Source organism: Dreissena polymorpha, chromosome 3 (genome assembly GCF_020536995.1).
Source record: "Dreissena polymorpha isolate Duluth1 chromosome 3, UMN_Dpol_1.0, whole genome shotgun sequence".
Classification (NCBI taxonomy): domain Eukaryota; kingdom Metazoa; phylum Mollusca; class Bivalvia; order Myida; family Dreissenidae; genus Dreissena; species Dreissena polymorpha.
In genome coordinates this window covers 126242319-126264115 of record NC_068357.1, presented here as the reverse complement: position 1 = coordinate 126264115, position 21797 = coordinate 126242319, and the positions used below count along the sequence as shown (strand labels likewise).

At 33.9% G+C, this 21797-nt stretch overlaps 2 protein-coding genes and 1 long non-coding RNA gene across 4 annotated transcripts in view; 1 reads left to right on the top strand and 2 right to left on the bottom strand.

Annotated features, from left to right (window-relative positions):
• Positions 1–21797, bottom strand: part of LOC127872573 (uncharacterized) — a 213304-nt gene that overhangs the window by 66803 nt on the left and 124704 nt on the right. The window lies entirely within an intron of this gene.
• The window catches only part of LOC127871328 (uncharacterized), a 290977-nt gene that overhangs the window by 200181 nt on the left and 68999 nt on the right, over positions 1–21797 (top strand). The window lies entirely within an intron of this gene.
• On the bottom strand, positions 11257–15086 carry LOC127871348 (uncharacterized). The gene is made up of 3 exons (XR_008045301.1): positions 15031–15086; positions 14302–14383; positions 11257–11268 (listed from the first exon to the last, which is right to left on the bottom strand). It is a non-coding gene; the product is annotated as an uncharacterized LOC127871348 (long non-coding RNA).

Below are 21797 nucleotides of genomic sequence, written 5' to 3'. Positions count from 1 at the left end.
AAGACAAGTTGGTAGCCTAAGGTCAAGAGCGAATTCGAACCTTAATAAAATCCCAATATAATTCTGGATAATTATTCAAATTTTCTGATTATTTCAATCTTTCATATTCGTTGCATGCATAAACCAAAACTTACCAAGGTGGAGATACTGGTTCCAACAAAGAACCTTGTTTGATTAAAAGCATTACACATGACAATTTCATTTTGGGTTAAGAATGCCTGCCCTAGAAAAAGTTCATGGAATTTTAAAAAGACTACAAACGCACATGATTTTGCAGAAAAGCAAATGTAATGCTGGTTTTCTTTGTATGATCCAAATTTGCAGTTAATATGACACAAACAAACACAAACATTCATGGTTGCTAATGAGACCCTGTTGCTATGTCCAGTTGCTATGGGGACGACCCATGATCTGGCATTCACCAATCATCATCTCCCCAGCCGGACCCCTCAGTTTCCTGAAATAACAAAGAATAAAAAGTATGTGGAAGCTCTAGGCATTAACAGAAATCTACAACAAAGTCCATTGTCAAATAAGACAAGCATAAGGTATTTTAACTTTATAACTGCAAACTAGCTCCTATGTCAGTATTGTTTAATAGCAAAAATGCACAGCAAAACTTTGCGACTTCAATTGATGTTTTAAATTTCATCATTTTTCTAAGTTCATTTCTGAGACGGAATGTGATGAAAAAAAATAAAAAAACATAAACCTCAAGACAAGGCTGAGCCCTATAAAATAAACTTTTGTCGGTCTCTTAGAAAACCGGTCTCTATGCATTTGTGTAAAATATCGTCCCAGATAAGCTTTTTCAGACTGCACAGGCAAATCTGGGAAATAATTTAGGCCTAAACTGGATTTAAATTTAGATGAGGCTTTCTTTAAAAGAACAAGATGTGTTTGTGAAACACTATGTCCCCTTTTGAGCGAGTTTGACCCATATATTTTACCTTGAAGGATGACCTTGACCTTTCACCACTCAAAATGTGCAGCTCAATGAGATACACAATTTACCGAGATACACATGCATGCCAAATATGAAATTGATGGTTTCAATAGTGAAGAGTATAGACTGGGGGACATAAAAATTCCATAAAAGCAGAAAGTGTTGTACCAGATCAGCCTGTGTAAACTGCAAAGGCTCATCTTGCACAATCCTTTAGGCGCATGCATTTAGACTGGTTTTCCCAGAGACCGGCTCATTAATCTTTGATTTCAAAACAAGATGATACAAAAATACAAACTTCCAAGTTTGCTGCTGCGACTCCAATTAAGGATGGTTTCAAGAATTTTCACCTTCACTTACTGTGTCCATTCCTTTACTCACTAGAGATGCGCGCGCTGTACCACTGAGCCACATCCCAATATTTGTGATATTTGCAAATTGATTTCGAAATAGCGACTCTGTTTTGTATATTAGAAATGATATTTTTTAAAGTAAAAGTCTTAAAATTAACGTTATATACAACTGACCATTTGAAATAAGGCGATAAAGGTCCATAAATTGTTCAACGAGGAACCTAGAGTTGCTTACATACATTTTGATTGACATTTACTAAGCATTTACCATATAATGGGTTCAAACCTAATCGATTCCGCCGAGAGCAAGCGTATTCTGATACGACGAATATTCAGCAAAAAATATCTTTTAAAAAAGATATACCGCCTTCATTTTAATTTGATTTTGTTGTGGACAATGATCGTTAATAAAATAAAAGAGAACTTATCGGCCGATAGACCTAATACACTGGTATATGGCGTTTACGTCGCATTTTGAATTTCATATCTTAAATTTAATTTGAAATTGCAGCTATAATTTAAAATTCGTCTTAATTTTCGTGCGTCTAGTCATTTAATTGGGCTGGATTGCTGGGACACACTCCGGGTCCTCACAGAATTCATCCTCAGGCGCGGAAGGACCTCATGAAATTCGAAACACACGCACATACACACGCATTCTCAGGCATGGATGACACTGATATTACCTTGCTATTAGGTACATAATACTACGAAGCGGTGCAGTGTTGACCGTGGATTTTGATTAGAATACGAGGCTGCTTGCCTTTTTAAGCTGGTTTACACATATAAAGAGCTACAAGAATATCAATGCACCAACTGCAATTCTACAATTGATGACAACAATCCGTGATGTATTACATTAATCATATTTTTTTTTATTTTATACTGAAGGAAATAGCAAACGCAAGTTGAACATTTTTTTCTTTTTTATTACAATATCCTTTCAAACACAGTTTGACTAGCATCTATCAACAGTACATACATGTCAGTCGGTATTTCATAGGACACAGTCCAACTAAATCGTGTAAACATTTACTATGTTTCAATATGCTAACATTGAACGAAGTTTGTTGACAGGAATTTAACAAATCTAAACTTTGTAACAACACTACAGAGCGAAATATGACTCCTGAATCGTCCAATATGAAGAACCATAGATACCTTTTTATCCACTTAAAATACAATTTTGTACATAGCTATAATGACAACCCAATTGTACATATTATATATGTTTATGTATTTTGTGTTAATGTTGTGAAAACTCGTTTCAATAAATATTAAAAAAAATTAACTTACAGTAAACTTTTTAAACACAATTAATGTTTCAACAACATTTAGTACCAACTAACTAGTGCCTTATAAAGATATTTAAGGTAACATTCTAAACTTCAAATATTAAATGATAATTTTAGTGATCATATTGCAAACGAATATAACTTGCAACTTTGAAATTAAAGTCAGTGCTGTGTTAGACAATATATATATATATATATATATATATATATATATATATATATATATATATATATTATAGCATAAACTATAATTATTCTTGAGATCAATTGAACTTAATATATACACAGCTAACATTTGCATGATTAATATTAAAATTAGATGGATATAACGTATATAATTAAACTGAAGATATTAATCAATACTACAAATTTAACCTACATGAGTGTGTTTTTAATAATAATAGAGTTATTGTTTATATAATTTATAAAATCATTTTTCTGAAAACATGTAGACATTTTGGACCATACAATTAAAATAGTTCATTCATTGATGTAAACATTAATGTTTCGTGATACAATAGTATAAGACAGTGAAAATAACTTCAATCAAGCTAAGATATCCATTTATTTTCAAACAAAATATTGTTTATTAATTAACAAATAATTAGTATAAGCAAAGCTTTCTGCTTTAATTGAAGAGACAAATGTACTGCATTAAAATTATAAGCTACCTATGCTAGCTAAACGTGCACCTCATTTGAAACCATAATTAATATTTACAACAAATGAATTGTATATTATACCAACTTGTATGTAAATAAATACCATTTAGAAATCTAACATAGCTATGTTTGTAAATCATTTTAATACTTTTATATAACCTGAAAAAAGTATGTATTTTATTCAACAAATATCATTTCTGAAAAGATTTTTTTTCTTAAACAAAATCATACTTTTTTCTCAAAAGAATGTTTTTATTTTTCTCAAAACAAAAAATGCTTTTTCTAATAATAATACTACATACAAGTTGATGGGATAACCAAAAACAATGAATGATGGAAACCAAGTATATACTTTTTCTGACACAGGGGAGGTAATGAAATATAAAGAACATGAGATTTCTTAAATTCTCCTAAGAGGTCTCCCTTTCTGGCTTCATTGTGTTGTAGTAGGGAAGACCACTGTGAAAAGTTTGACTACTTTCTAAGATGGAGTTACTGTTCCTTAATTTTAATCACCACAACCCCGAACAATTCTATTATCAAGTACAGCTGACCAAAAAACACATATTTTACTTCAAACTATACCATTTCAGAATCCTCGTAATGAGTGATATTCTTTGCGAATATATGAATCTATAAAGTCGAGGTTGCAGCTGTTAACATTACAAAACTATGCAGATTCACTCCAAGTGTGTGCATGATCCTCAAAGACACAGACCTAAATGGTAAAATTATTTCACAATATTTCATACAATATATAGTGGATATTGTCATTAACACACTAAAAAAGCAACACATTTTTGTTGTTGTATGCTATTAGGTATTTAATTATGCATTAAATAATTCAAGCAATTTCAGAGAAGGAAGGCTTTATTTCTTCATATTATTTCTATTTCAATTCGACGCAACGTGGAATAAAACACGCCACAACTTAATATTGACTTCCCTTTGACTTCATTAACTATGTTAGATTTAATATCCATGTATGTTATTTCGCGTTACCAATACTGTAAATTTACATATTGTTTCAAATTAGGAAAATAACTAACACTGACACACCACACTTAGACAAGACAAACATATAATATATCATGCCCCACATTGTGGAGTGGTCATTGCATTTTCCAAACACCATTTTATACATTGGGAGTGGGTGGGGGAGAAGTATGACAAACATTGGCCCTTAGGAATTACCCCTTTCTCCTTCCCTTTTCATTGAAAGCTTAGACTTCTAAATTATGCCTTTTGGATATTGTAAGAACCCTGTTTCCATTTAGTAATTTGCTTTTTGATTGACCATGGGACATATCAGATTAGCAAAGCAGTGTACTTGTTTTGTAATATCAACTGTTATCCAGTGCTAATTAAATGTTCCCAGACTTAGATATGTATTTTTAGGCATGTGTAGTTCCTTAGACAGTTAAATTTAATTAAATACCTTTCTTAGATTCAACTTGTAAAGGCTACATTTCTAACCCTTAAACACTGATAAGCAGCAAACAGCAAAAAACCTGATCAGACTGCAAGTTACTCGCAGGCTGTTCTGGTTTTATGCTGTTTGCACTTTGCTTCTGAGAGGGAAAGGGTTAAGTATAACATTATTTTTATAGATTTTGACAAGGCTTTACTTGCATTCTGCAAAAAAGCAAATACATACTCTAACAAAAATATAATAATTGTTCACTGTTTGAAAAGGTCACAGTCAGATTAAGTTTGGCTGAACTAAACAAATTTAGCAAGTTGGTTAATAAGAAAATCCTTTTTATTAACAATCTCAAGTGTTAAGACAAAACAATTTTAATGTGAAAAAGTTTTCCAAATTTCAATATTTGATTGTTTATACATGAGCAAAGAAGCCAATGTTGTACACACTTGAAATGGATTAGGTGATGGAGTAGATTTTCCTGGACTTGTAAGGAAAATGTGAGGGGTCTTTTCAATCATATAAGTGTTAACTTACATGGCTAATAACAAAAACAGGAACAGTATTTATCATACCTCAGGATTATTACATAACATAAATACATTTAAAAAATCTCAAAATTAAACGATTGTATGTAACACAAATGTTTATGATCTATTTTGTAGACCAATATATGTAATGAAAGTCATATGTACATAATGTGACAGACAAAATGCACAAAGTGTTAACATGTATAAATATGATTATTAGATGACAAAATATTGAATAAACAAATCATATCACAAATATATAGAATTGTCTGTGTAACAAATTCAGTTGGTTAATGTTTAAAATTAATATTAATGAAAAACATTATAATAATAATTTGTTTGTACATCACCAAAAGTACTTTAAACATTATAATAATAATTTGTTTGTACATGAACAAAAGTACTTTAAATATAAATATGAATACCTGTTGTGAAGTCAAAAACTTTAGATAGTTCTTTTTTTTATAAGATACGAAGTCTATCATGTAAATAATACATTTCTCGATTTAATGTATTATAAATACTTTTGTTTTCTGGGTACATTTATAAAATGTTGTTTTCACATTAGGGCCATTTATGAGCGATTCCATTTTGATGACTAAATCCCTTCCATCAAAAGTTGGGAAAACATTTGAATGACACCACATTATATGCATACAAATAACACATGTTTAAAAACATAACAGTTTCTATCGACATCAACAATGCTGCATGAAACAAAACATATACAACACATAATAATGATTTCTACATATCTGGGTGTTCAGTTTAGCACTATTTCACATACATATGTGTGCTGGGAGAAATAAAAGATAGAAGAGCACAAAAAGCATCCAAGCACATTTCAAAAACAGACTTCAATCAAACATATCTGAGTAAGATATCAGCGACCTGTTTACAATACAGTGTTTGATGATGTTATAGTAATTAAATAATGTTAATTTTATTAGAGAAAATAGTAAGTGTACTATTTTTTCACTTCATATACCAAAAATTCATAAGGTATTCAAAATGTGACCCCACTATCAGTACAATTTGTTAAGTCAATCTGTAGCCGCTACCCCAATTTGTAAAAAAAATAAAAAATAAACTCAATAACAAATACAAAATAATAAGTCAATAAATCCAGTCAGTCAATTTTTATATAAAACCACAATAACATATTCAACACTTTATCAATTAAGAAAGAAGCACACTTATCACATATTGTTAAATTATCACACATTATCACATGGAAAGCTTCACGTATCACAATGTTTCTAGCAAATTAGCTCATAACTAACAAGTTAAACTAACTAACAAGGACGTTTTAATATACCGGTATATAATATGTACATAAACATGCAATATTACAATGAATGCTGGACATGGAACAAACGAGGTCAATTAAATAACCAATAAAATATTGACATGATATGCAAAAATTGTAAAAAGTATTTTTAATTTGTTATTAAATTTGGATTGGTTTGCTACTTAAGGAATAGTTCTCTATTTGTTAACAAAAATCCATGTTGGACAGCAAACCACATGTAACATTGCAATTTAAAATCAGCAGCGCTTTGCAAACCATAACAAATATACTAACAGACAACATAACAATAACGAATTCAATACAAAAGCCTCAATGATTCTAAATATCCAGTTTTCTTCAATCACATAACAAATTCTTATTAAAAACCAAACAAAAACATACACATAACCAACTCACTAAAATATAGAAAATTTATGTTTCATTATTCAACTTACAAAATCCATTAAAAGTTATAATATTTATATATAATAATTTAAAATGGAAAATAAAGTAGATAGAATAAAATAATATGTTGTTCTTGCCAAGACAAAACCAGTCTAAATGTAAATATGAAAAAATTATGAGCTACACAAAATTATTGTATTAAAAAAACATCACCATGCAATATCACAGTCTGATCAAATGGAATGTTACATTTCTTTTGGAATATATTTTGAATGACTTAAGTAATATGGAACTGAATAAAATGCAAGAGATGTAAACAGTAATCATATGTCACAATGAAATGTTAACTATTTTTAACCCTGACTCCCACTTAGATAATGTATTATTATATATTGTGATGAATATGTAGTTCCTTAGAATGTTAAATTTAATTAAATACCTTTCTTACTAGATTAAAGTTTTAAAGGCCCCTTTTCCAACCCTTAGATACTGATGAGCAGCAAACAGCATAAAATCTGAACAGACTGCGAGTTTCTAGTTTTATGCTGTTTGCACATAGCCTTTGTCACTTTGCTTCTGAGGGTGAAGAGGGTTAAAGAGCATGCTAAGCTAATCTCTGGGTATGAAAGCAATAAAAATGAAATAATATGACAACTAAATCACACTAACACATTTACATCTGAAACATTTATCCACAATTTTATAGAAATTTCCTTAAACATATTTTGAAAACTGTAAACATGACACTTGGCTAACTAAATAGAGGCCTGAAAATATGTTGTGCTAAAGATTGTGTCTTGTGGTTAAATTTAATTTTTCCCCTTCATACCTCAATATTCAACAATTGATTCACAATTCTGTCCCTTCATATAAAAATTTGGAAATATGTAAAATGTTTTTTTGATTTACATATTTCAAGATAATTTATTGAAAACTTTTTTTTAACTATTCTTATTAAATATATTTACTTATTGGTCTGATGTTATCATTTAAAATGTCCCTTATTAAAAAATATTTTTAAGTTATAAGTAAATTTCCCTCAATACTTCATTTACGCCCTTTTCAATCTAAATTTTATCAACCAAGCACTAGATTCCAAAATTAGTTTGAAAACACACCTTTGATCAAAAGTGATCAATTTTCTTCACTTTACCAGAATAAGACAGCTATGATAGAACTTTTTACAACCTGCTGTTTTCTGTGTGTTACTCTCGATCTACTAATGAAAATAAATTAAATAATGTCCAATCAGAGGTGTAACATTTTAACTTTCCTTGAAACGAATGGTGTTGGCATAGATATTATACTGTCATACTACATTATTTCTCGTATATATTACTCTGAACCAATAAAAATCACAATTATTTTTTTAATCAGAAAGATTACATTTTTATCTTGCCCTAAATTGAACAATACTGGTATTGATATAAAATTGTCCAACAAGATGATTTCTTTTTTCTAAATCTCCACCAATGAAAATCAAATTGTACCCAATCAGATAGACAACTTTTTCTAGCTTTCCCGGAAGTGTACGGCGTCAAAGATCGGATTGACTTCCTGTATCTGGACGTTGATTCTCGTCTGCTTCATGAGTTCTTGGTGCCACATTCCAAGATGGCGGATCTCCGGGACAAGGGCAAATAACTCTGACAGCCGCGATTTTACATTCAAGACCTTGGCTGAAGCCAAACAAAAAAAATTTTTTTGGGAAAATATTAAAAAAAAACAAGAGATGTGTTCGTCAGAAACACATTGCCCCCTATTGCGCTGCTTGGAATTTTTTTAATAATTTATTTTACCTTTGACCTTGAAGGATGACCTTGACCTTGAACTTCCACCACTCAAAATGTGCAGCTTCACGAGAACGCCGCTTTGAATTTTTGTTTTTGACCTTTGACATTGAAGGATGACCTTGACCTTGAAGGATGACCTTGACCTTGAACTTCCACCACTCAAAATGTGCAGCTTCATGATAACACCGCTTTGAAATTATTATTTTTTTACCTTTGACCTTGAAGGATGACCTTGACCTTGAACTTCCACCACTCAAAATGTGCAGCTTCATGAGAACGCCGCTTTGAAATTATTATTTTTTTGACCTTCGACCTTGAAGGATGTCCTTGGCCTTGAACTTCATCCACTCAAAATGTGCAGCTTCATGAGATACACGTGCATGCCAAATATCAAGTTGCTATCTTCAATATTGAAAAAGTTATGGCCAATGCTAAAGGTTTTTGACGGACAGTTGCCATATATTTGACATTTGACCTTGAAGGATGACCTTCACCTTCACCTTTCACCATTCAAAATGTTCAGCTCCATGAGATACACATGCATGCCAAATATCAAGTTGCTATCTTCAATAGTGAAAAAGTTATGGCCAATGTTAAAGTTGTTTTTTTGGACGGACGGACAGACTGACATACACACATACTGACATACTGACTGACGGACAGTTCAACTGCTATATGCCACCCTACCGGGAGCATAAAAATAAGCATAAAAATTTGAAGATTATAAAGATTTACAATAAAAAAAGAACTCTAATTTGAGAAAGAGATACACCTGTTGAGTACACTCTGAGTATTTAAATTTCAATGAGAACTTTCCGTCACTGTATAGCAAATTGTACATCAATACTGAATATTCCATATAAGAATGGAAGGCTACTTTCTTCAGGGACTTAACTACACCAAGACCTCAATATTAAATAATTTTAATTGTATATAAAAATCAATCAAATCCAAAGTTAAAATTCACAAAATGATTCAGATTTAACAAAATTAAACAACTCTATGCATCTGGCAAAAACTTTTCAACTCATGTTATCTGAGACGCAGAGTTTAACAATTATCTAAACATGAATAAGTTATGTTGACAATTGCACATACTAAGCTCGTATGACTTCCGAGCTGCGATAAGCTTTCTGCGACCTTCCTCAATGGCCTCTGGGTATGCCAGGTCAGAGAAGTCTGCAATAGAAACACATGATTTATTATACATCTGAATTGTATATGAAAAATGTACTGGGAACATAAGCTGTCTCCATCAGAAGACATATGCCCCCGGAAAAACGCTTTTTTCGAAACCTAAACGCAGATTTCGAAATCTATATGTGGACCCTAATTTCAAGGTCAAGGTCAAAGGGGTACAAATATGTGTGCTTATGGTAAGGCCATGTTCACATACACATGCATACCAAATATGAAGGTAACATCTAAAGCAACATAGAAGTTATGAGCATTTTTTTGAAACCTAAACGCAAAAGTGTGACCGACAGATGGACAGACAGACGGACAGTGAGATCACTCTATGCTCACCTTTGGGGGCATAAAAAGTGCCTTAATTCATGGGCTTAAAAGTCCCAGATTCACCTAAGGCAGGATAATCTGGGACAACACTTTATGCTCATGCATTTAGCCCTGTTTTCCCAGAACAAGGCTCACATTTCAATAATGATTTACCTCATCCATTTATCAATTGCATTTAGAGCAATATAAAGTATAAACATTTGCATTCTTGGATGGCAGTAGTGAATCTTGTCAATACAAGGAAGTATACGACAATCAGCTGAATTACTAAACAAAATTTAAATTTTGTGATATTATTTATCAATATTGACTTCATAGCATACTTTAGAGCTTACTGAATGTTGAATTTGTCATCATGTTCATTTTCTATTTGAACCGCTCTCTGGGAAAAACGGGACATAATGAGTGTGCATGCATGTGCATAAACTGGCGTCCTAAGTTAGCCTGTGTATTCCGCATGAGCTAGTCACCAACGACACATTTGGCTTTTATGGAATTTTTTGTTTAAGTCTCTTCTCAACAAAAATCCAGTCTATGTGCAAAGTGTTGTCCCTGATCAGCCTGTGCAGACTGCACAGGCTAATCTTGGATGACATTTTACGCACAAACATTGAACCCAGTTTTCACAGAACTTGGCTCATATTCATCAAAAGTTGATCAGCTAAAGTTATAATCAAAATTTAAATGATGTGATTCAATAACTGAATGTTGACACTGTCATAATGTTAACTTTCTTCCAGTACAATAACAAGTGCCAATAAAACAGTCAAGAATTGGCTTTATTTACATACCTGAGGCCATAAACAACAAGGCTGCCAGCACGGCAACTTCATACACGTCCATATTGGCCGCGTGCACTTTCTTTCCCACCTCCATGAGTTGCTGCCTGAACGGATAGAAGGGATTCCTGGCTAAAACATTCCAGCACCAGAAGTGCTGAAAGTTGGTCTCCTCAGGGCCGTACAGCTTGTGGCTTGCCATCAGCAGAGTGGACATGAATGTCACGTTCCTGAAGAGGAACGCCATGTCCTCTGGGTGTAGGACACTGAAACCTGCAGACGGAAACACATGTATTAAAAACTCCATTAACACTAAAAATCTACAAATATTTTGCAAAAAAAACAACATAAAAAATCAGTGTTCTTCATAGCAATAACAAAAATGTCAATGCCAAATGTGGCATGGTAACATAGATTTAACAAGATAAAAACTCTTGTTTTTATTTTTTCATGAGAACTTTGTCATGCTTGCAACGCTGCCTGAAGCCATTCTCGCGTTCGGTCCTTACTGTTGGATATCATTGTGGAAAATTCACATGGAATATATTGTCAAACAAAAAATAAAAACAAGCATTTTTTCGCACTGGGATAATAATACTAAATTCATGTGTGTTCAGCACTTTCTGCCTTAACTGTATTTTCGCTAAGAAGAGCTTTTTTTTTTAATGAAAAATACCACAAAAGCTGAAAGTGTCGTCCCTGATTAGCTTGTGCAGACTGCAAAGGGTTTATCAGGGATGACACTTTTTGCACATATAATAAGCCTTGTTTTCCAAATGTGTGGCTCATTTATATTAATTTTGAATTATAATTCAATGTCTCCCTTGAAACATCATTTTAAATGTAAACAAGCACATTCGTTGAATTGATATCCCCTGCCAAATATAATTTTTATATGGATGGATGCAAATCCCTTGATAAATGGTATAAAATCATTAAGTGTAGGTAATTGATTTTATTGCTGAGATATAATCCATAAAAGTTACATCATACCAAAACAACAAAGATGAATAACTCTTATTTAAGAAAGTGTAGGGTTATGGCGCTTGTGCAAGGCGATACCACTCATTTATATATATACACCCACAAAGTCTTATTTTGAAATCTTGTATCATATCTGAGATATGGCCCTGCCAAAACAAAAAAGGGCAATAACTTTTCATTTAAGAAAGTGTAGGGATAAGGTTCCTCAGAATGGTACATCTCTTCATTGATATAAATACACTCGTGAAGTTTCATGTTAAAATCTTGTATGGTATGTGAAATATTGAAAAGGTACATAATACAAAAAACAAAGGGCAATAACGCTTATTTAAAAAGTTTAAGGTTATAGTTCTTGTGCATGGAACTTCTCTTCATTGATATGTATACACCTATGAAGTAACATGTTGATATCTTACAGAGTTAGTGAGATATAGACCTCAAAAGTTTGTGACAGACGGACGACTGACGGACGGACAACGCCAATTCTATATCCCTATGCCTTTAGCGGGGGAAAAATTTAAGAAAAAGACATTTACAATTGTTCATTAATTTTTAGAATATGAAATAATAGAATTAAAATGCATAAAGATTTCTCCAATTGTTTTATATTTTAGCAGCACCCGGGGTAATTGGATTTAATGCATTTAAGTAAAGTGTTGTCCCAGATAAGCCTGGGCAGTCTGCACAGGCTAGGCAGGTTTGACACTTTCTTCTTGTATTGTTTTTTTGTTTGAAGTTTCTTCTTAGCGAAAAAGGCGACTACATTGTACACATGTTAATCGGGGACGACACTTTATAGGCACATGCATGAAATCCCTGGGACGACACTTTATAGGCACATGCAAGAAATCTCTGGGACGACACTTTATAGGCACATGCATGAAATCCCTGGGACGACACTTTATAGGCACATGCATGAAATCCCTGGGACGACACTTTATAGGCACATGCATGAAATCCCTGGGACGACACTTTATAGGCACATGCATGAAATCACTGGGACGACACTTTATAGGCACATGCACGAAATCCCTGGGACGACACTTTATAGGCACATGCATGAAATCCCTCGGACGAGACTTTATAGGCACATGCATGAAATCCCTGGGACGACACTTTTTAGGCACATGCATGAAATCCCTGGAACAACACTTTATAGGCACATGCATGAAATCCATGGGACGACACTTTATAGGCACATGCATGAAATCCATGGGACGACACTTTATAGGCACATGCATGAAATCCCTGGGACGACACTTTATAGGCACATGCATGAAATCCCTGGGATGACACTTTATAGGCACATGCATGAAATCACTGGGACGACACTTTATAGGCACATGCATGAAATCCCTGGGACGACACTTTATAGGCACATGCATGAAATCCCTTGACGACACTTTATAGGCACATGCATGAAATCCCTGGGACGACACTTTATAGGCACATGCATGAAATACCTGGGACGGCACTTTATAGGCACATGCACGAAATCCCTGGGACGACACTGTATAGGCACATGCATGAAATCCCTGGGACGACATTTTAAAGGCACATGCATGAAATCCCTGGGACAACACTTTATAGGCACATGCATGAAATCCCTGGGATGACACTTTATAGGCACATGCATGAAATCCCTGGGACAACACTTTATAGGCACATGCATGAAATCCCTGGGACGACACTTTATAGGCACATGCATGAAATCCCTGGGACGACACTTTATAGGCACATGCATGAAATCCCTGGGACGACACTTTATAGGCACATGCATGAAATCCCTGTGACGACACTTTATAGGCACATGCATGAAATCCCTGGGACGACACTTTATAGGCACATGCATGAATTCCATGGGACGACACTTTATAGACACATGCATGAAATCCCTTGGACGACACTTTATAGGCACATGCATGAAATCCCTGGGACGACACTTTATAGGCACATGCATGAAATCCCTGGGACGACACTTTATAGGCACATGCATGAAATACCTGGGAGGACACTTTATAGGCACATGCATGAAATCCCTGGGACGACACTTTATAGGCACATGCATGAAATCCCTGGGACGACACTTTATAGGCACATGCATGAAATCACTGAGACGACACTTTATAGGCACATGCATGAAATCCCTGGGAGGACACTTTATGGGCACATGCATGAAATCCCTGGGACGACACTTTATAGGCACATGCATGAAATCCTGTTTTCCCAGATGGTGGATCAGTTTTGTTATCAGTTATTGTTCATTTAAACATAAAAAGCCTAATTTTCAGTGCTAATTACAAGTATAAAATCAAAGCCTACCTGGTATCTGGGCAGCAAATTTCACGCCTGCAGTAGTGTTTCGGATTATCCTTAATCTTGCTTGCTGGCAACTTCCTGTGTCCTATGTTGCAAAAATAAACTTTGGTTTTTAAAACTTGAAATCATAACTCTTAACAAATAAGCAGCTTTAAGCATTGAATGTTTCAACCAAGGTTATTTTCTGCAAGAAGTTTTAATGAACATATCAAGAAAATTAAAATATAGTGAATACAAGTCATTATATTGTCCAAATAAGTAAACAATGGAAGCTTTAAATATCCAGTTAATAACATTAAGTATACCCTCACACATTGTTGTTCAATTCAAGAAAAGTAAACCATATATCAACATATTGATGTTTTCTGGAATTGCCAGCAATTTAATGACAGAAGATTTAAAAACATAAATGAACCTCTAAATAAAAGAATAGCACATCCGTTTAAGCAATCTAACATTTATTTTGAAACACCAAATAACGTGATATTCACTAACAATAACCCATTTATGCATAGCGTCTAGAAAAAAGGCCTTGGCAAACAGCGTAGACCCAGATGAGACGCTTCATGTTGCAGCGTCTCATCAGGGTATGCGCTGTTTGCTTTGAAGAATTTGTGTAAGAAATATTCTAAATATAGAAATAAATATACAAGACATCCCTAATTTTGGAAATAAATTGATCATATTTAGAAAGATGGTAGAGTCCACTGGGCATAAACAGGTTAAACCAACCTGTTGTTGTACATTTCTGTTCTCTGCACATCGGTCTGTCATCTGCTGAAATACTTTGTTCAAGTGCTCCAGTAGCATCTGTTTATCACTGGTCATCCATTGTGTCACACCGGTCTGACTGACAATAACGTAGTGACGTCACAATCTATGTATAGAATGCTGGTCATCGGGAAAGCGTCCTCCACTTCCACGGACGCTCGCCAGTATACTTCTCCGACTGGTGACGCTTGAGCCTCCCGACGCTCCCATTACCGGACTGCGGCGAGTCACAAAATTCAGAATTGTCGATAATTTTACGTTTGTACATTCTTCTGCAAGATGTGAACTCGTCGAAGTTACCGCTCCCGCAACCTGAGTCATTGGAGCATTAATGGCTGTCGGACAACACATAGTAGAAAGAGTCACCTTGACTCATTGACGGTGGGTCCATACAATAACCGAAAAGCACCGAAAAGCACCGAAAAGCACTCAATTTCTCTCTATATATATGCAATATATCGTTTTTAGTGTATGTTAACGAGTTTAATTAGTAATAAATGGTTATATGATTGTATGTTTATACTACATTGTGCCCAAAATGGTAAATATCGGCAATTACCGACCGAAAAGCACTTCATGTGGAAACCGAAAAGCACTCAATTTCTCGCTATATATATGAATATTTGCGTTTCTATTGTGTGTAAACGGATTAAATTAGTTATAAATGGTTATATTTCATGCATATTTATACTACCTTGGGTTTATTATGAGGTATTAAGCCCCAAAATTGGATAAATATCGGCAATATACCGACCGAAAAGCACTTCAAGTGAAGACCGAAAAGCACTCAATTTCTCGCTATATATATGAATATTTGCGTTTCTATTGTGTGTAAACGGTTTAAATTAGTTATAAATGGTTATATTTCATGCATATTTATACTACCTTGTGTTTATTATGAGGTAGTAAGCCCCAAAACTGGATAAATATCGGCAATATACCGACCGAAAAGCACTTCATGTGAAGACCGAAAAGCACTCAATTTCTCGCTATATATATGAATATTTGCGTTTCTATTGTGTGTAAACGGTTTACATTAGTTATTAATGGTTATATTTCATGCATAATTATACTACCTTGTGTTTATTATGAGGTATTAATGCCCGAAATTGGATAAATATCGGCAATATACCGACCGAAAAGCACTTCATGTGAAGATCGAAAAGCACTCAATTTCTCGCTATATATATGAATATTTGCGTTTCTATTGGGTGTAAACGGATTGAAATAGTTATAAATGGTTATATTTCATGCATATTTATACTACCTTGGGTTTATAACGAGGTATTAATGCCCGAAATTTTATAAATATCGGCAATATACCGACCGAAAAGCACTTCATGTGAAGACCGAAAAGCACTCAATTTATCGCTATATATATAATATTTGCGTTCCTATTGTGTGTAAACGGTTTAAATTTGTTATAAATGGTTATATTGCATGCATATTTATACTACCTTGTGTTTATTATGAGGTATTAATGCCCAAAATTGGTTAAATATCGGCAATATACCGACCGAAAAGCACTCCCGCGACAGCAGAGAATCACCGAAAAGCACTCAAGTTCTCTATATATACATGCAAGTTAACTATAAGGGCCGATTTTAATGGATTGAAAAGATGTACATATTTATTTAGTCAATAATGACTTCATTAAATAAAAAGTTTAAATATAAAGCTCATTACTATTTTTGGTGGCCACCGAAAAGCACTCCCGCGACAGCACAGAATCACCGAAAAGCACTCAATTTCTCTATATATAAACGAAACTAAGCTATAAGTGCCGTTTATAATGGATTGAAAAGATGTACATATTTATTTAGTCAATAATGACTTCGTTAAATATTGATTTAAGTTTAAAGATAAAGCACAAGCACTCAATTTCTCTCTACATTTAATATAATCAATGATGACTTCGTTAAATATTGATTTAAGTTTGAAAATAAAGCACTATATATATATGAGGCGCGTTCTGAGAAAAGTGGGCTTAATGCATGTGCTTAAAGTGTCGTCACTGATTAGCCTGTGCAGTCCGCACTGCTAATCAGGGACGACACTTTTCGCCCAAACGTGATTTTCGGTGAGGAGTGACTTCCTTGAAACTAAAAATACCATAAAAGCGGACAGTGTCGTCCCTGATTAGCCTGTGCGGACTGCGTAGGCTAATCTGGGATGACATTTTACGAACATGCATTAAGCTCCTTTTTCTTCCCAGAACACGACTCATATATACATGAGGTAGTTTGCCAACATAATGAATATGTTGCCCAGCTCTTGCCACGTGGAGGCCACCTCTTGTAAGAGCCAAATTTTTAAAAAAAAGGCCGAAATATTCCCGAAAATTTATGCAAGAAATAAAAAAAAACGGAAATAGTCCCATTTGTATAAACAAGAAATTAAATATTTGCAGCTGTTTGTAATGAAATAAAACTGCACAGCTTAAGATAAGCTTGTCTGTCAATGATTATGTTACCCTCAAGTTCAAATCAGATTATGATTATAGAAAGTAATGATATGTAAAAAAAAATCCAGGACATACACCGGCATATGGGACGCAATGTGTATATAAATATATGGTACATACTAACTAATAAGTGGTACATAATATAAAAAACATAGAATAAAAATAGATAAACTATACATACAACTATGTTACATATACATATGCAAAGAAGGTAGTAAAGTTCGAATAAAAGATAGATTAAACAAAATAAACAAAGATACAACTATGTTACATAGACATATGCAAAGAAGGTACAAAAGTTATAAAATTCAAGATCATGATTATAATAACAAATGTGAACAATGATAAAAAACCAGGTATGATTATCATTAAGATTTGTAAAGAAATCTATACGACGGGGCATTTAAATCGTGTTTCATTTATTTTCAGATATAAATATCAACGGAATGCTCAGGTAAACTATCAGTGAGTTTTAATTACAACACAACTGATCGAAGGTGTTAATACTGTTATCTTATCAGCGGGGTGTTAATTAAATAGCATCCGATTGAAGGTGCGATAGTCTTAATACACGCAGCGCGCAATCTGATTACCCGCTGCGCACACGCGTCAATATGATAGAAATGGGGTTTAATTTCCCACTAAACAATGTTACAGTTTTGTCTGCCTCAGAAGCCGTTGCTTGGTCATTTGTCAGTTCATCATTCTGATTTGCATCACTGCTCTCAGATAATGAGTTTTCAAAAGACCTTTCAACAGTTTCCGAGTGGTCATAATCGGAGTCGTCACCATCAATTACCACAAAAGTTGCATTAGCAGGAATTGAACATGTTTCTACCTTTGTAACTTTAATATCATCACTGAGTGGCGAAACATCATTTACTAAAATTTTGTTTGCAGGAATCAATGGCACAAAATGGTTAGGTTCTAGTCTGATTATCTCCGAGCGAGACATTTGAGACCACATTATTGTTATATCAGGTGACATGTCTTTACATCCCCTACCCACAACACGCCGTGTTAAGACTTCGGACGTATAGTCCGAGAATGGCTGAGGCGGATAGTACGACTTAATGCATTTTTTGATTACTGCGCTTACCACAAAGATTAGCTCGACGACTGACCAAGTGTATAGACCTATAACATCATGCAACAAATTTGAATATTCCGCCTTAAGTATTCTGTCATCGGCGAGGAACTGATCAGATTTGTAGTAACTTTCGTTTTCAATAAGTTCAAGAGCAGATAACAATCTCAACAAAATATGTTGCTCTTCACTACCATTCAAACATTTTGAAATAGATCTAAACAGACAGTTGCCGTCACCGATTGTTTTTATAGGTGTGTAATGCCCTATCATTGCAGGATGAAATTTGTGCAGAATATTGATCGCCATCTTGTCCGCGTCTGAAGACGGGAACGTAACATCAGTCTGCTGTAATCCCACATTATACGCATCTAATAGTTTCCTTTCGGACTTAGCAGCATTTATCAATGCATTTTTCTTTTTTGACTGTAATGCGGCCCGAAGTCTGTAAAAAGAGGGTGTCCCGAAGAGTTGACTAAATTTCTACAGCTAACATTTAATCAAGCGCGTAAACTTCTCAAAAAACGATATTTCCCTATTTCCGTTCACATTTTAAAAATGTATGTATTAATGGCTTACTAACGCTCGATTGGTCATTGTCGGCTCGGGTACTACCTACATGTACCCGGTCGATATTAGACTGTACCCCAGTTGTATTTCCCGCCCAAAATCCGATGTCGTAAAACGCGCTAACGATTATCTTAAACAAACTTCTGTTAAGAAAAACTGCATCAACATGAGTATGAGTTACTTAAGAGTACCCGGGGTACATGTAAGTTTTACCCGAGCCGACAATGACCAATCGAGCGTTACTAACAGTAAAATACCCAACAGCGGTATAATGTTATAGATTTATTTTTGCATTAACATTAATTCAAAACATTTTTAGTTCAAAATGTTATTCACGTTAAATAAAAACATCAGTTCTTCTGTTCATTTGCATCAAATTAAAGGTTAAAGTCCGATTGTTTTTAAAAAACTGCTATTTTATGAATATATCAAGCATGTACACTTAACAATAATGATGTTTTAAAATTTTGTGAAGTGCGCGGGCCATTGAACGTTGAGATAAGCAATGTTGCGAATTAAATTACACATAATTAAAAACTTATTTATTGTAGGATACCGATTACACGGAGCTTGATTACGCTGCGAACTAGAACTCTGTCGCAATGTATCTCCAATGAAAGATGTAACATTAATTTAAGCACGTATACTTACCAAAAAAAAGATATTTCTTTATTTCCGTTATCAGTTTAAAAATGATGGTATTAAGGTGTTACTAAACAGTAAAATACCCAACAGCGATCGGGATTAATGCACTTGGCCGCTAGACGAAAAATTTTATACAACTATTCTGGGCAAATTTCACTTTCAATAAATACATCAGTTATTTTTATCAACCAAATTCCTGTTGTGTGCTACTGTTTCTTATCAGGATTATATATATTACAATACACCATCAGACCCGAATGAATACACCATTTATTCCAAGCAGGTAAATAACAATTACTATAATAAAACAGTGGAAGTCTACACGGTGTATTAGCAACCTGCTGTGGTGATCTTATCAGTTCAATACACAGGAACATGGCTACTGTACTGGAATTGGATTTACAGCCAAAATAACTGTTTTCATTTCAGTCTACACTGTGTATTAGCAACCTGCTGTGGTGATCTTATCATCTCAATACACAGGAACATGGCTACTGTATTGGAAATATCGGATTTACAGCCAAAATAACTTTCATTTATTGCTGAAGTGGTGTGCACTAACAATTGATCCACCTCACCGTTGCACTTTTTTTTATTACATTAATTAATTTACTGAGTCGGCGCTGCGCTAATAAAGTGTGATGGTGGAAATTAAGAAATAAGATATATTTTCACATGAAAACTGAATACACATGATACATGGATAAAATATATATAAGACACATTTGAATCTTTCATTTCTCCAAAAATTAGCACGTAGTCACATATATATAAGATAGATTAAATACCAGAAAACAATATAAGTAAGACACATTTGCATCTTTCATATCTTAAAAAAACAACATGTGAATTTAAAGAAATACATTTATTACTGGCACTAGCTATTCTAAAAGTCGGCCGTCAACATAAGTTAAAAGAAGGAACCACAATTAAATACGATCCATTTTCGAATGGTACTGATTGTATAGCAAGTAGTCACATATTAATTCTAGCTTGCATTAGTTAAAATAATTTTGTTAATTTTGTTAATTAAGGTCAAATTAATCTGTTCTTTAGAGATTAAAAGGGTTTAAAGACGGCGCTAATAAAGTGTGATTGTGCCCGTGCCTGAAATATACGTGACACGTTGACACGTTGTTTTTTCTGCACTCATTTGGGGAGCTATTGAATTTCAAGTGTACATGTTGATTTTTTTGTATCTTCAATTAAAATCGCTATTATTAATACAGAGCGCATTAACTAAAAGTCATGCTGCAATTTCTATTCAAGAGTTTCACGTCAATTAGAAATACTTAAAACATATACATCAATTTACGTATGAGATGATAAACACCATGAAATGCTTTTCGGTTGGTACATTGCCGATATATTTATAACTTGCTACCTGTTTTTTATAAAAAAATATATATATTATATTCGATTTTTAACATGAATGTCTCAGTCCTCTAAACCGAAAAGATCCGTAACATAAAATAGTGTCTTTGTGTCGTATGAACGAATCTGCACTAAAACTAAGATTAGATTCACATCGTACATCGAATAATTAATTGAGCACATGTAAATCAACAAAACTGTACATTAATTCACACGAGCCGCACTGTTCGGACATGAATTAAAGGCACCGATCATAACACAACTTCTCATCATTATCTGGAATATAATTAATTGAAGGTGCGAAAATCTATTTCCAAACTGCTTTGTGCTGATTAAAGAAGCGTACCGGCCGTTCGTTCACAAGTTGTTAATGATGACTTCAGACATTAAAATTAAGTTTCAATATGAACAGACTTTGACTAAATAAATATGTACATCTTTTCAATCCATTAAAATCGGCCCTTATAGTTAACTTGCATGTATATATAGAGAACTTGAGTGCTTTTCGGTGATTCTCTGCTGTCGCGGGAGTGCTTTTCGGTCGGTATATTGCCGATATTTAACCAATTTTGGGCATTAATACCTCAT